The sequence below is a fragment of the Orbicella faveolata genome, unplaced genomic scaffold (assembly GCF_042242905.1).
Source record: "Orbicella faveolata isolate gen_17 unplaced genomic scaffold, um_ofav_v1 contig_27, whole genome shotgun sequence".
NCBI classification, from domain to species: Eukaryota; Metazoa; Cnidaria; class Anthozoa; order Scleractinia; family Merulinidae; genus Orbicella; species Orbicella faveolata.
Window position 1 is genome coordinate 6,066,678 of NW_028301555.1, and position 13,323 is coordinate 6,080,000.

At 39.2% G+C, this 13,323-nt stretch overlaps 1 long non-coding RNA gene across 3 annotated transcripts; it reads left to right on the plus strand.

Annotated features, from left to right (window-relative positions):
• The first annotated feature begins 1,299 nt into the window (after nt 1-1,299).
• On the plus strand, nt 1,300-12,955 carry LOC149107337 (uncharacterized). Of its 3 annotated transcripts, XR_016209423.1 has the most exons (7): nt 1,300-1,900; nt 3,359-3,536; nt 3,679-5,482; nt 6,447-6,558; nt 11,857-11,954; nt 12,506-12,665; nt 12,786-12,955. It is a non-coding gene; the product is annotated as an uncharacterized LOC149107337 (long non-coding RNA). The 3 variants fall into 3 exon arrangements; XR_016209421.1 differs by lacking the exon at nt 12,786-12,955 and having other exon boundaries at nt 12,506-12,743; XR_016209422.1 differs by lacking the exons at nt 3,359-3,536; nt 12,786-12,955 and having other exon boundaries at nt 12,506-12,743.
• Nucleotides 12,956-13,323: the final 368 nt, after the last annotated feature.

The window sequence follows — 13,323 nt, forward strand, 5'->3', positions numbered from 1 at the left end:
TATATTTCCCTGAATATTGTGCCTTTTAAGCTTTGCCCTTTAGCCCTTCTCTTTTGTGTTTCGTTTTGCGTTCCATTTACACAGCTTGTCTTCCTTTCCTTTAGGTATTCCATTTAGCGTTTCTTACTGTGCTCCCTTGTCTTTTCTGTGCGTTCCTTGGGTTTGCCTCACCAAGACGTAGCCAGAGAAAAGTTATGACTGAGGCAAAGTCCATGGTTAAATTCTTTTCCTTGGCATTTACCAGTGTTTTAATTTCCCCTTTCAACAGAGAAACAACAAAAACGAGACAAGAAAACAAAAATTGACTGAGGCAAGTGTCTTGGTTTGCCTCATACTGACTAGTCTACGGCACTGCTTACATCGCCCTTTCGTTTAACAAGAGGTTCCCCGATCGAGGATAGTCTAAATTACCTTGTACTGCATTCCTTAAAACCAGAGAGCTTCTACTTTCTTGTCACCTGTGGAAACTGATTGTTTAAGAGCTGGCTCAAAGTTCGTCAAAAATAATCCGCCACGCGTAGTATTTTCAACCCTCTCCTCGGTGAAATGTGGTCAAGCACGGTCTTTCTTGCTTGATAGTATTCCATCACGTTCAAGAATTCAACTAGCGGAGAAGTTTTACTTAGCTCGCAGCCACAAAAAAACAAGTTCTGACTGGTCTTTCCGTTCAGCGTCGTTATGAAACACCAATACCTGCGACAAGAATTTACTTCAAGCAAACCTTGTAAACACTCGCTTCGGATAAGATGGTTTTGACGTTTTGCCAAAGCATGAACTGTACTCAAAACCAATGTGTTTTGTGTAGCGGTAACTTGGTCTTTTTCTTCTTCCTCTGTGAATCTTGATCCTCTCTTGAGGTAGTACTTGGTGTAAGACCTCACTATTATGTCCCGAGATACGCCTGTCGGCTACGACTGGGGGACGAAGCTATCACGTGACACAAACACGACATCGTGACATTATCGTCCCCATAGCTCTTTTCGCTCCTGTTAGCCGGCAGGGCCTTGGCACGAGAATCGAAGGGCCCTTCGATTCTCGTAGGAGGAGCGAAAAGGGCTATGGGGATGAGCATGGACATTGTGATCGAGTGAGTAAGAGATAAAAACAAAGATAGCGGAAGACAGGTGCAAGAGGGAACAAACGTTTGAGTGTTCTACTCTAGTAAACTAAACGGGCTTTTTCTTGAGGCTGTTACACAAGAAAATGTAAACTTCTCGTTGAGAAATAACCGAAATGTTGAAGGTTAGCTCCCGGGGGGGGGGGGGGGGGGGGGACTCCGATATGAAATGGACGGGGATGCTCGTCGTCTCGTTAGGGGTGTAAATTTCGGATTTTGGTCTCGCTTAGGGTGTTCTGGGCAAAATTTTATTATTTTTAGCCGTCAAGGTCTCGTTTAGGGTTGCACGCGAAGAAATAACAAAAAAGAAAGAATTTTGATTCTTTATATTTACTCGGTTCATATAAACAATAAACTACTTGTAGGCAAAAGTATTCGATGATAAGGTCTTTGCCATCATTAAAAGTCATTGTACTTTTTATTTGTCTGTATTATAAACTGGTCTCTTTTAGGGGTCTGTATAAGCTTCGGCCACGCCCAGATTGGTCTCTTTTAGGGGTTAAATTCAAAATTTTCGACGAGCATCCCTGTCCATTTTATATGGGAGTCCCCCCCGCGGGGGTTAGCTTGTACGTGGAAAGACATTAAGTAATTTCGACTGGACACATCAAGAACGTCAAGTGAGATAACTTGGCTGAACGAACTGAAACAAAACTACAAGCCAAGATTGGATCAGATGAAGAGCAGAACAGAGGAAATGAGAAACGTCACTACATAAAGATAAGATAAACAGCAAATGACTGGCAGTACAGGACGACAATTGAATATTTGGCACCAGAGCAGGTATGTTTGTTAATAATTATTGTGAAATAATTAGCATTGAATAATCATTGACAAGCTCTAGGTGACACTCTCCACTGTCAAGGTATGCATGTGTATTAAACATATAAAAACGGTCAGTGTAAAATGCAGACAGCAGACCGGGAGATAAAATGTTTGGGTCCCGAAAAATATCCAACCTCTTCCCCCATGGAGGGTTTTTTTCCTGTTTGACCCCCACCGCCTAGAATTTTCCATTTGAAGGTGCTTCCCCCTACCACCTGGAATTTCCATGATTTTTCTACTTGAGGCCCCTACTGATTGGAAATTCCATATCCTCAAATAACAAAACTCAAGTCATTTATTTTGATCTCTTAGGCACTGGGATAAAATTTGAGGTCTAGAAAAAGTGCTAAACACTTGGATTCTGCTCATCCATCGACTAACAAGTAAGCCAGCCAAAACTTAGCTCGATCCTGCAAAAAATAAAAATCGGCCCAAAAAGCTATGTACACCCTTTTTGCATGAAAGCCTTCAATTATGAACCCTTGGTGACAGGGATGGAGAGCAAATGAGCAATTTTAATTTAAAATCAAAGCAAAATTATATCAAAGTACTTTTTAATCCATATATTCAATGTTTTTTAAATCCATTTTGGGGCTGGGAAATTCCTAGCAATAGAAAGTTTTCGAAGGCCTTTTGGTATTAGTCATCATTTTTGTATTATAAACAAGGATTTTTCTTGCTTAAAATTAGTGGCAAAATTCTGCTTATTGGTGATAACATTATTTTACACACAGTGAGTCTTGGATGCACACTCGCACTATTCAGGGCTCCCAGAAAGTGCTGTCTGATCTTATGGGACAAGTACTTGCCCAGGGCAAGCAAAATTTGAGTGCTTCTTGTCCCAAGGGGAAGCTGGAATTCAATTTGTTTTTTTTCTCTGGGCCCAGACTGTTGAGTTAGATAACATGGAATTACTGGCCACATGTATTTAGGATATTGACCACAGGTCTTCCCCTAAACTCACAAAGCTCTTGTAGCCAGTAGAAATCGTGATGTCTTAAAATGTTTCAATTCAGGTGAAATCACTTCTCTTGCATTCATACACATCGTTAAAGGCTCTCACTTTGCATGTAGAAGGTCTACGTCACCACTTGTTTCTGAATTAAGACTTCACTTGAGTAGTTACATGTAATGTTTTTAAACTAAACACAGGTCCCTTGAGGATATTTTCATAATTTATTGTAAATATATTGGTCAAGTGATACACTATGTGGCTAAATGTAATTTAGGCAACGTTTGACTTGAGCTAGTGCTGGTCAGCAGCCTTTCAGGGGAGGCATGCTTTGTGGGGTCTCATACAGGATTTTGCAGGACTTAAGAGTGTTGCTTGCTAGCTGTGGAAGAACTTGCAGTTTGCTTTGAGTGCCAGTCATGTTTGTAGCATGCTTTTTCACCCTGCCTCCCTTCCTTTCACAGCTGACAGTAAATATACATGTGTGGGTAATGAGCATCTCCACTGATTCTGTCAGTATCACAGTGCCTGGTGGTTGCCGCTAGCAGTGTTGCCATGGATACCTGCATGGGCTGCTTGAGGCTCATATCTTGCTTGGCTCCACCTTTCCCAAGGCACCTTTCCCAAGCTCATGAATTGGTGGTGAGTTTAACAGTTGGTGGGTTAAGCATGTTAAGCCTGTATTTAGGCATGTGTTGTATACAATTACATGTACTCCTTTGGGTTAATTAAATATTATTTACATGTAGTTTATTAATATCTTTCATTTGTTTTCCTCCATCAGGAGAAAAGAGCTCAAGTGATAATGTTCTCTGTGACTAGATACCAAGAAACACAGAATTGCATTCAGTTAAGTATTTGCCCACTTCATCCTGTATATCACAAAATGCTACACTGCTGCAGCCTTTATGTGTAAATTATTGTGAAGTTGTCAAACCCAGAATTGAATATGGCCTGGTCCTGTGACAATTTGTTTTAAATGACTGAGAAAATTTCATTCCAATTTTTCTGACAGAGACTATTTCAATAAATTATTGTTTACTATTTCAACTTAATTAATAAATTAGGGGGCAAGGAAAATTTGATTTATCCATCAATCCAAGACAATTTTATAAAAGAGTGTAAGGTCACACAAATATGGATATGGTCAGTTCCACCGAAAACTCTACCACAGTTTCTTGATCTGTGAAGCATAGACTGGTCCCTCATCCAAATTGCCAGTGCAAGATTTTAAGAAAACCTGCTCAGGAACAATTAGACTGTCTGCAAGCACTGAATGGATCTTGAGCTTTGTACAGGAGATGAGTGTAAGAACTGGCCCACAAGGTCAAGGGGGCTGGTTCCACCAAAAATCTCTTCCTGAGTTTCTTGATCTACGAAGCATAGACTTGGTCCCACAAAAAAGGTGAAAAATAAGAAGTTGTTTCAGAAACAGCACTGTCCTCATGACTGAATGGATCTTGAGCTTTGTACAGGAGATGGGTGTAAGAACTGGCCAACAAGGGAGCTGGTTCCACCAAAAATCTCTTCCTGAGTTTCTTAATCCGTGAAGCATCAACAGGTCTCTCATCCAAATTCCCAGCACAAGATGAAAAAAAAAGCCTTGCTTAGGGAACAATTGGACTGTGTTCATGCACTGAATGGATCGTGAGCTTTGTACAGGAGATGAGTGTAAGAGCTGGACCACAAGGGAGCTGGTTCCACCAAAACTCTTTTCCTGAGTTTTTTGATCTGTGAAGCATAAACTGGTCCCTCATCCAAATTGCCAGCACAATACAAAAAAAATTGTTTAGGAACAATTGGACTGTCTGTATGCACTGAATGGATCTTGAGCTTTGTACAGGAGATGGGTGTAAGAACTGGCCCACAGGGGAGCTGGTTTCACCAAAAATCTCTTTCTGAGTTTCTTGATCTGTGAAACATAGACTGGTCTTATATTCAAATTGCAAGTACAAGACTAAATTGATCTTGAACTCCACACGAGATTGGTATAAGAACTGACCTGTATAGGAGTTGATTTCATATTGCCTTTGTCTGGTGCCTTTGTTTCCCTGTTTGTAAAAGAAACTGATACTACCAAAGAACAGTTCAAAAATGTCTAATAGATTGTTGCTCTGATTTGATGTCAATTTTTGCATTATTGAAACTGATCTTGAGAAAGTTCTAGTTTTCTCTTTTCTTAAAATTTAATTAACTTACCTATTTATTTTTTTTCTGACTTCAGTTTTACAACCCGGATAAAATTTGAAAATTTATGTGACTACTCAGCTCACTTAGTATATGTACTATTTTCAGTAGGATTTTGCCAAGTATTAATTCAATTTTATTCACTGTTTTGATTACTTGTTATTTATTTTCTGGCAAATAAATGGCTGGTGCTGACCTGCAAACTGAGGAGAAAATTACTAATTAAATAATGATTAGAATTTATGATAATTTATTATCATTAATATTCACAATTTATTGATTAATGAATATTCTTCAAATAAAATGTTTAACCTCCACAGGATTTTAAGACCAAAGGTTGAATACCTTACGACCAAGGATGTTGAACGTGACAATCTTTCATCCATTTCACCAGAATACAGGTAGTCTGATTTGGAAACTTCAGATTGTCTTGAAATAGGTCCACTAGGCGTACATATGGAACTAGCCTTAATTACTTACCCTTCACCCACGTTCGGTTTCGTTATAATTCAATCAATCATTTTTTATTCCTTAATGTGCATTTTGCAGTTGGACTGGCTAGTGCTAGTCTAGGCGGGCCAGTCTATCAATAGTTACAAATGTTTATTATTATTAATATTATTATTATTATTATTATTATTGATAATAAATAGGAAAACAGAAAGTTAGGAAAAAGTGAATAAAAGAAAAAGTGGGAAAAGAATGAGAAAAGAAGTGAGAGGTAACTAGAGATCCAAATTTGGGGTTGCCATTCATTGAAAGTGTAATCTGTCCTGTGGATTTGCACACAGTGTTCTGTTTTGGATGCAACTCGGCAAGAAATTTTGCTATGCTCGTAAAAGGCATTACAAAAAGCAAAAAATCAGTTGGGGTATCTGCAAAACGATTGGCAACAGTATTCAATCAGAATGCATTGTATACCTGACAGCCAATCATCGAGTCAGATAACTATAAAATACAGCTATTCAATCACAGCACACATCATACTGTATATTTCAAATGTTATATATTTTCATGTATGTAAATCATGGCAAAGACAATTATATATTTGTAATTGTGTACTGAATTTAAGGCAAATTTTATTAGTGACGGTCATAGAAAAGTCAACGTGGCATTGATTATTAGTTCGGGCTTCAGAACTGTTTATTTAAAGTCAGTTTATTGTAGTCAGTTACATTGCTGTAGTGTAACACAAACAATTATAGTAGATGTGTTTACGTTAAACAATTTGCATCTTATTTGTGTTTATTCTTCGTCTTTTATTATAAGACGACAACTAGTACGAAATTTTATAGGGAAGTGGAATAAAGGTAAAACATTTTTGTTTTTGACACTTAAATAAAGGTTCTTATCTTGTTCTTTCAGGTGTCAACGGTGGCTGGTTTCAAATGTTCAAGAAGGTGACTTTCCAAAGCATCATTTACACTGTTGAAAAAGTTCCTCTCACATTTTTCGTTAACACGAGAGACAAACTAAAGTAAGTTATGTTGCTAACATTTACTGTGGATTTGATTATTTGATCAGCTATGCTGAATGTTACCTCAATCAGTGCACCTAACCCCTAAAATTGTTTTTCGCTAAAACGAATCCGCTTGTTATTCGAAGCATTTGGGCGAAAAAGCTTTTGAATTTGGGGACCGTTCATTTTTTATGAGGGAGGGGGGGCTGGTGGGATTTGGGAAGCACCATTTAAAAATCGCATGACACCCCCTCAGCTTACCAATTTTTTCACGTGCCCCCCCCCCTTATAGCGGTCATTTTTTGGGATGACCCCCCCCCCCCAAAAAAAAAAATTGCACAAACAATATTTAGATTTCAACTTTTTTAATATTTCTCTATTATCCCCCTACTTCACGTTTTGTGCTCACTGTGAAGACAATATTTACAATCCCTATACTACAGAGAGCTGTTGTTTGAAAAACAAATCAAAAGAAAGAGAAGTCAATTTCGGACCTCCTAGTTATGGCTCGCCCTGAGCGTGTGGCATTTGGCCTCTCATTGGCATCTCCCTCATCCGAATTGATGAATGCCCACAGTTTTAATGTAAAACAGATCAAATGTATAGAAGCTAAGTTGATGAAGGTCACGCAGGACATGGAAGCACTAGAAAATAAGAGCAATTATAACAGCATATTCAAGGGCATACTCAAACATGCACAGCACATCAACAAAAGGAGAAGGAAAAAAGAAAACCGCAGAAAGTCAAATGAAAGAAAGAGGAAGCGGACTGAAAACAACGTCCAACGAGTTTATGGAATCTGTGTTGGAAACCCGCTAGGAAATGATCTTCCACAATGCCTTGTGTACCCTCCTAGAACGGCCGTCCCGGAAGGGTGTATTAAAGTTGAGGATGTTGCCACGTCGTTATTTAGAAGAGATGGGCCATACATCGCACAGCTCTTGGAAGGGAATTATTTCACCAATGCTGCAAGAAGCAGAATCACCACCAACCTTGAGCAGGAGGTCAGAGATTATGTTTACACCTTCATGTACCCTGAAGAGTACACTCTGACGGAAAGCATTGCTGCTTCTTGCAGCATCGGTGAAAGAGACTCCCATAGCAGCACAAGCGGCGACGAAGAACTTGACGACAGCGAACATGAAGATGAGTGCCAGTGAAAGTTGCATTCGAAAATAACAGTGTTAAGTACTTCTTCTCAGTAGCTACAAATGCTTTTTTGTCGCCAAACGTTTTTTTAAAGCAGAAGGAAAGTTTGTAATAAATTTGTATCCTGCCTTCTATGTTTATTCTATAGCAATTTTTTTGATATTCAAACATTATGCCATTTTAAAGTTTTACTAAAATATTTCACGTGACCCCCCCTTTTCCCCTTATTTTTTTGGGATGGCCCCCCCTCGAAAGCCATTTTTTTTCGCATGGCTCCCCCCCCCCAAATCCCACCAGCCCCCCCTACCTGATAAAAAATGAACGGTCCCTTGGTTGAATCCTCGATTTTCTAGGCCCTTTCAAAGTCGCGCTTGAAGTGTTACACGACCGCGTTTGAAGAAGTCTGGGGCGGCGGTTGCTGATGACGTCTACCCAGGAACCAAACGCAATGGCGCCTCAGACAGCTCTCTGTATTTGCTCGAGAAAATGGAAAACAAAACTAATCATTCAAATATATTTTGGGACTAAAACGTTTAAGTGTTGTTTCAGAATCATTTCTCTTTCGTCACTGGAGTCAGAGTCAAGTTTCGATTCGGAAGACTCCGAAATAAACTTCGATCGAGCACGTTCGACAACTGTGAACTCAATACTTAGAGCTTTGAGAACAATTTGCAATATTTCAAGTGACGACGGGAAAGATTTCTTTGCGGACGAGCTGCTTGTATATTAGGAATGGAAAGCTAGATACGAAGTGGAGGAGCAGGCAAACGAAGAGCGGGAAAGAAAACTCAGACTGCTTTGGATGGTGATTTCGTCGCCTAAACACAAGACTCCCACGCGTGTTTATAGCCCGTTTACATTTGTCCTCAGCGAGAATGTATTTTGTCAAGGTATGGTTGTTCTATTAAATCCAGTTTCTGTTTTACTTTCTGGAGTGCTTCATGTTTATGAGAGCGACGTAAGTGTTGCAGTTTTCGAGACTTGATGACCTCCAAAACACCGGCTTCTATCGATTGAAAATCGTAGAATTGTTTGGACCTGTATTTTTGAAGTTGCGGGAAGCAAGGTGGAAGGAAACATTTCACACAATTACTGATTTCACATTGTCACACGTTTTAAGTCGTAACTCCAAATGACCAATGTAAATTTTTTTCAAAGTTTGCGGTGAAATTCGTCGGATAAGTGAAAAGGATGTGCTCCCTGAGCGGTCCGCAGATAATGTCAGCGGTCATATTTTCGACACTATTGCACAGAATGTTTGTCGCATTGCTGATTTTCAAACCTTCGGAAAACTCTGTGAGTCTAACAGTTTTGTTATCATGTAATTCTAAAGGATTAATCTTCGACTTTTATCTAAATCGAAAGAGTGATAAGTGTTGGTTGGTGGTGTACAGTTGCGAGCTATTTACATATCAGTATGTTTGGTCGTAACGCTCCTTGATTGATCACACAACTTTGTGTTATAAATACTGCGGTCTTGGAAGATATAGGTTTTCGGTAGTATTTCTACAAATTGCTGGCTGGCTTTAAGCAGAAAATTTTGAAAATAGCGTTTGAAAGTGTGCGGAACAAATTCCAGTGAGAGATCTTCAATGGTTCTCACAGTCAGTTCGCTTGTTTCGGTTCGACAAAATCAACCATCGTTTACGTCTTTATTGTACCATTGACCGATCATCGCCAGTGAATTGTACAGTATATCTTTCTTTAAATCTGGGATATTGCTGCAACAGCCGATAGCACTTCTGGAAGGCGTTTCTGTGCTCTCTTCGAATGTGTATGAAGGAAGTGAGAGGACGTGAGATATTCTACCTTCCTGGGTAGACGTCACAACAGCCGCTCGACCCACTCTCCTCAAACTCGGTCGTGAAACAAAATGGCGGTGTTTTGGAGCTATTTTCGAGATTTCATCGGGATACAGAAAATCGAGGATTTAACCGAATCCAAAACTTTTTTCGCAGAAGTATTTCAAATAACAAGTAGATTCGTTTTAGCGAAAAAAAAAAAATTTAGGGGCTAGGTGCACTTTAACTAACCCAAGTTTACCGGATTTTAAGTCTGTGACAAAATTCTGTAGCCAGAATCAGTTAACCCACTTGCTGTTTTAATGGAAAATAATCTCGGTATATAATTAAGAGAGATTTCAGACTAATTATCAATGCAGGTTTGAGTCAGATTTTGGGATATGATGTCACATCAGGGTAGCAAGAGACCTGCTCCTTGAAAAATGGGTCACTCAGCCAAAGTTGTGCTGGCTGGCAAACCCAGGGGTCTCTCCCTCATAAGCCTAACCCTATGCCAGAAACGGGTTGTTACCTGTAGGTTTTATGATCGAAACTGCACGCACATCTAAAAGAAAATATTACTTTAAAGTACTTGCACAATGGTTGTAAGAAAATTGTTTGGTTGATTGGCGTCTTTGAATTATCCGAAGATCCTGTAAATTGTCTTGTTACAAATCTTGTACTGTTAGAATGATATTTTTGTTAGCGAGAAATTTTCTTAGAGAGAAATGCAGAGAGATGGGTGTGAGAACTGACCTGCAAAGGAGTTGGGTTCCCCAAGTATATTTTTTGTCCGCCCCCCGTGTTTCTGTGTCCTTAACATAGCGTGGTTTTCAGATCAAAACAGTTCAAAATAGAAACTTGCCTGGTTTTGAAGTTAGATTGTCTGCATCAGCATGATACAAATTGATTGAATTGAGCTAGCGTTAGTACCAACCCGCTAAAAAAGCTTTAAAAACCAAAGTTGTTCAACTTAACAAAGATGTTAAACGTGGTAATAATTGGTTTCGCTTCAATACAGGTGAGCCCCCTTAGATATCTTAAATGGCTACGAATAGGTCCAATATGCGTACATGTGGTACTACGTTCATTATACTTCAACGGCGTTTGGTTTGGTTGTAACAGCGATCGGGATCCGATTTGGTCAGTGTTGGTTGAAATTGCAATTTAGTTTGAGATTTTTCAAAATAACATATCAGTGCTACTGTGTGGACCGGAGTACAATGTTCTGTTTTACAAACTCAGAACCATATGTAACATGTGTGGCTGGCGGGATTCGCGCGCGAGTGATTTTTGGCGGCGGAACCGCCATTTTATTGATTTTGTAGGAAGCGTGAACCAACCTTGAAAGCTTTTTTGAGATTTTTTATTTAACTTTACCGCTACATAATTCAAGTTGCAAAACGGCAGAGAAATTTCACTACTAAGAATAACGAAACCGGTCATTAGACCAACATTGCGGCATTGGCTGAACTTTGCTGCGTATTTAGTACAAGAAAATCGAATACATCGAGCTATGAAAGTTTTGGAACCATGAAGCAAGTTCGTTTGGCCAGGAGAAGTCATATTGGCGTCCTTTTCCATCCGTGTAAAAAGTATCGGTTTTTTAATGGTTGAACGCAAATTACATTTTGCGATAAATTCTTTGCTCTTTTTCCTTCAATGTAAGCGATCGGATTTTGCACTGTAAAATTTATTTTTTATAAATTGGTACACAAGGAAGGTTTGGTCAATTAATTTCTGGTTTTAAAAAGGAAAAAAGTACTTCTGTACGCCAGGACCGGGAATCGAACTCCCGACTCTGTCTAGTCCCGGAGCGAGAGGCGCGCACCAAACCACTGCGCCAACTTGACTTGATACGATTTTTGCGCGGAAAACTTGACTACATAATCATACGAGTGGCGCGCACTAATGGTCAGCGTGACGTACCTAAACAGCGCACACAATGTAATACTTTGGTGCTTAATTGTTTTTGTTTCGTTTTGGGGGGAAATTTTATCTCGCTAACGATAACAAACGTAAAATTTATGATCCTCAGCTTTGAAGTATTAAAACGTTGAACAAGCAAATAATTATAAATTTGTCATGTTTACAGTTATCCCAGCGTTCTGAGATAATAAAATCTAATTGTAATAATCACTATTGGTCCTAAAAAAGGTTAAAGGGGAGCTGATTATTTGAAAATATATGTATATATATTTTACGAAATAGCTTATTTCCTTGTTGTGAAAAAAAGCGTGATGTAATGTTTATCGCAGAACGGAAGAACGTCACAATTTGCATCTTATTTGCGTTTATTCTTGCCTTATATTTTAATTTATACGGAAAGTTAACAGTGACTGTCGGATAAGATTAGCTTCTTTTTATTACTTTTTGTTTCCCTTAGGCTTCAACAGCGAGCAGCTTCAAAGTTTGAGAAGATGGCTTTCAAGGACATCATGCACGCTATCGTATGAATCCTCTGAACTCGATGGGCAAACTCGGGTAAGTCGTATTGTTTATATATTTGCTATACGTAATCTTATCTCGTTCATATCACGGCATTCAACAAACCCTAGTTTACTAGTGTGTAAGGAATTTTAGGTACAGAACTAGACAGATTTTAAACGGTTGAAACCTTTTGTTGCATATTTGGCCGTTAACTTGATTAGACGTCAACAGTACTTTTTCAAACGTGAAGATGAAAGCAAATTTCGCTACGATCGATTTTGAATCGTGCCGGTTCAGGGACAACTACATGCAGATTGACATGTGAAAGAAAATATTCTTTCTGAGAAATCGCGCAATGAGAGTATGGAAGTTCAAGTGAAAAAACGTGTCTCGTTGGTTTTGATTGTGCCGGTTTTAGTACATCAAGTACAAGTGCATGTAAAATTCGGAGATATTGTTTAAGTTTAAGTCATCGAAGGTATTGTGTAAGTCTAAGTAGCTTCTAACCAAGTTGTTACGATTATGTTCTTTTGGAATAACATTCTAAGTCTCTTAATTGGTGGGAAATATTTGTATGTTTTAAGTCACATTCTCTTCTGTTTCAGATGCCTTTGAAATGACCAACGTGGGGAAAGGCGATAGACAAAAGAATACCTTGCAAATGCCCTGCAAAAAGCAACGCAAAAATTGATGTGGAACACCGCCACCTCCCCGCCAGCACCATTTTTATACTTACAGCGAGAGTTTTGAGCTCTCGTCCTTGTGGTACAACTTTGCATGCACGCATGCGCGTTTGATATCATATTTTATAATAAAATTTTTTCTAAGTCTTTTGGCGGGAAACGTTTGTATATGTAAAGTTCACTTGCTACCTCTTTCTTTCAGATGTCTTGAAAATGACAAGTTTTAAGAAGTCGCCAAAGAAAAATTGTCAACCTTGGAAGGAAGGCAAAAATTGATGTGGAACACCGCCACCTCCCCGCCACCACCACTAACTAGCATTTCTTTTATACTTATAGCAAGAGTTTGGTCCACCCATCCTTGTGGTACAGTTGCCTCTAATACGCATGCGTACAAGGGAAGTGTCCCAGTTGCAAGAAACCTAATGTACTGTACGTCGTGACTGTAAGTAACTGATAACTTTGTGTCGGTTTAAGCCGAAGTTCAAGCTTCGGGTTTCCCGACACAGAGGCATCAGTTACTTGTAAGTCGTGACTTTGAGTAACCGATAACTTCGTGTTGGAGAATCCGAACTTTTTTCGGGTTACCCGAAACGAAGTTATTAGCTACCTATAGTCACGACTTACAAGTAACTGATACCTCCGTTTCGGAAAACCCGAAGTTTGAACTTCGTTTTAAACCGACACGAAGTTATCAGTTACTTACAGTCACGACGTACAGTACATTAGGTTTCTTGTAACTG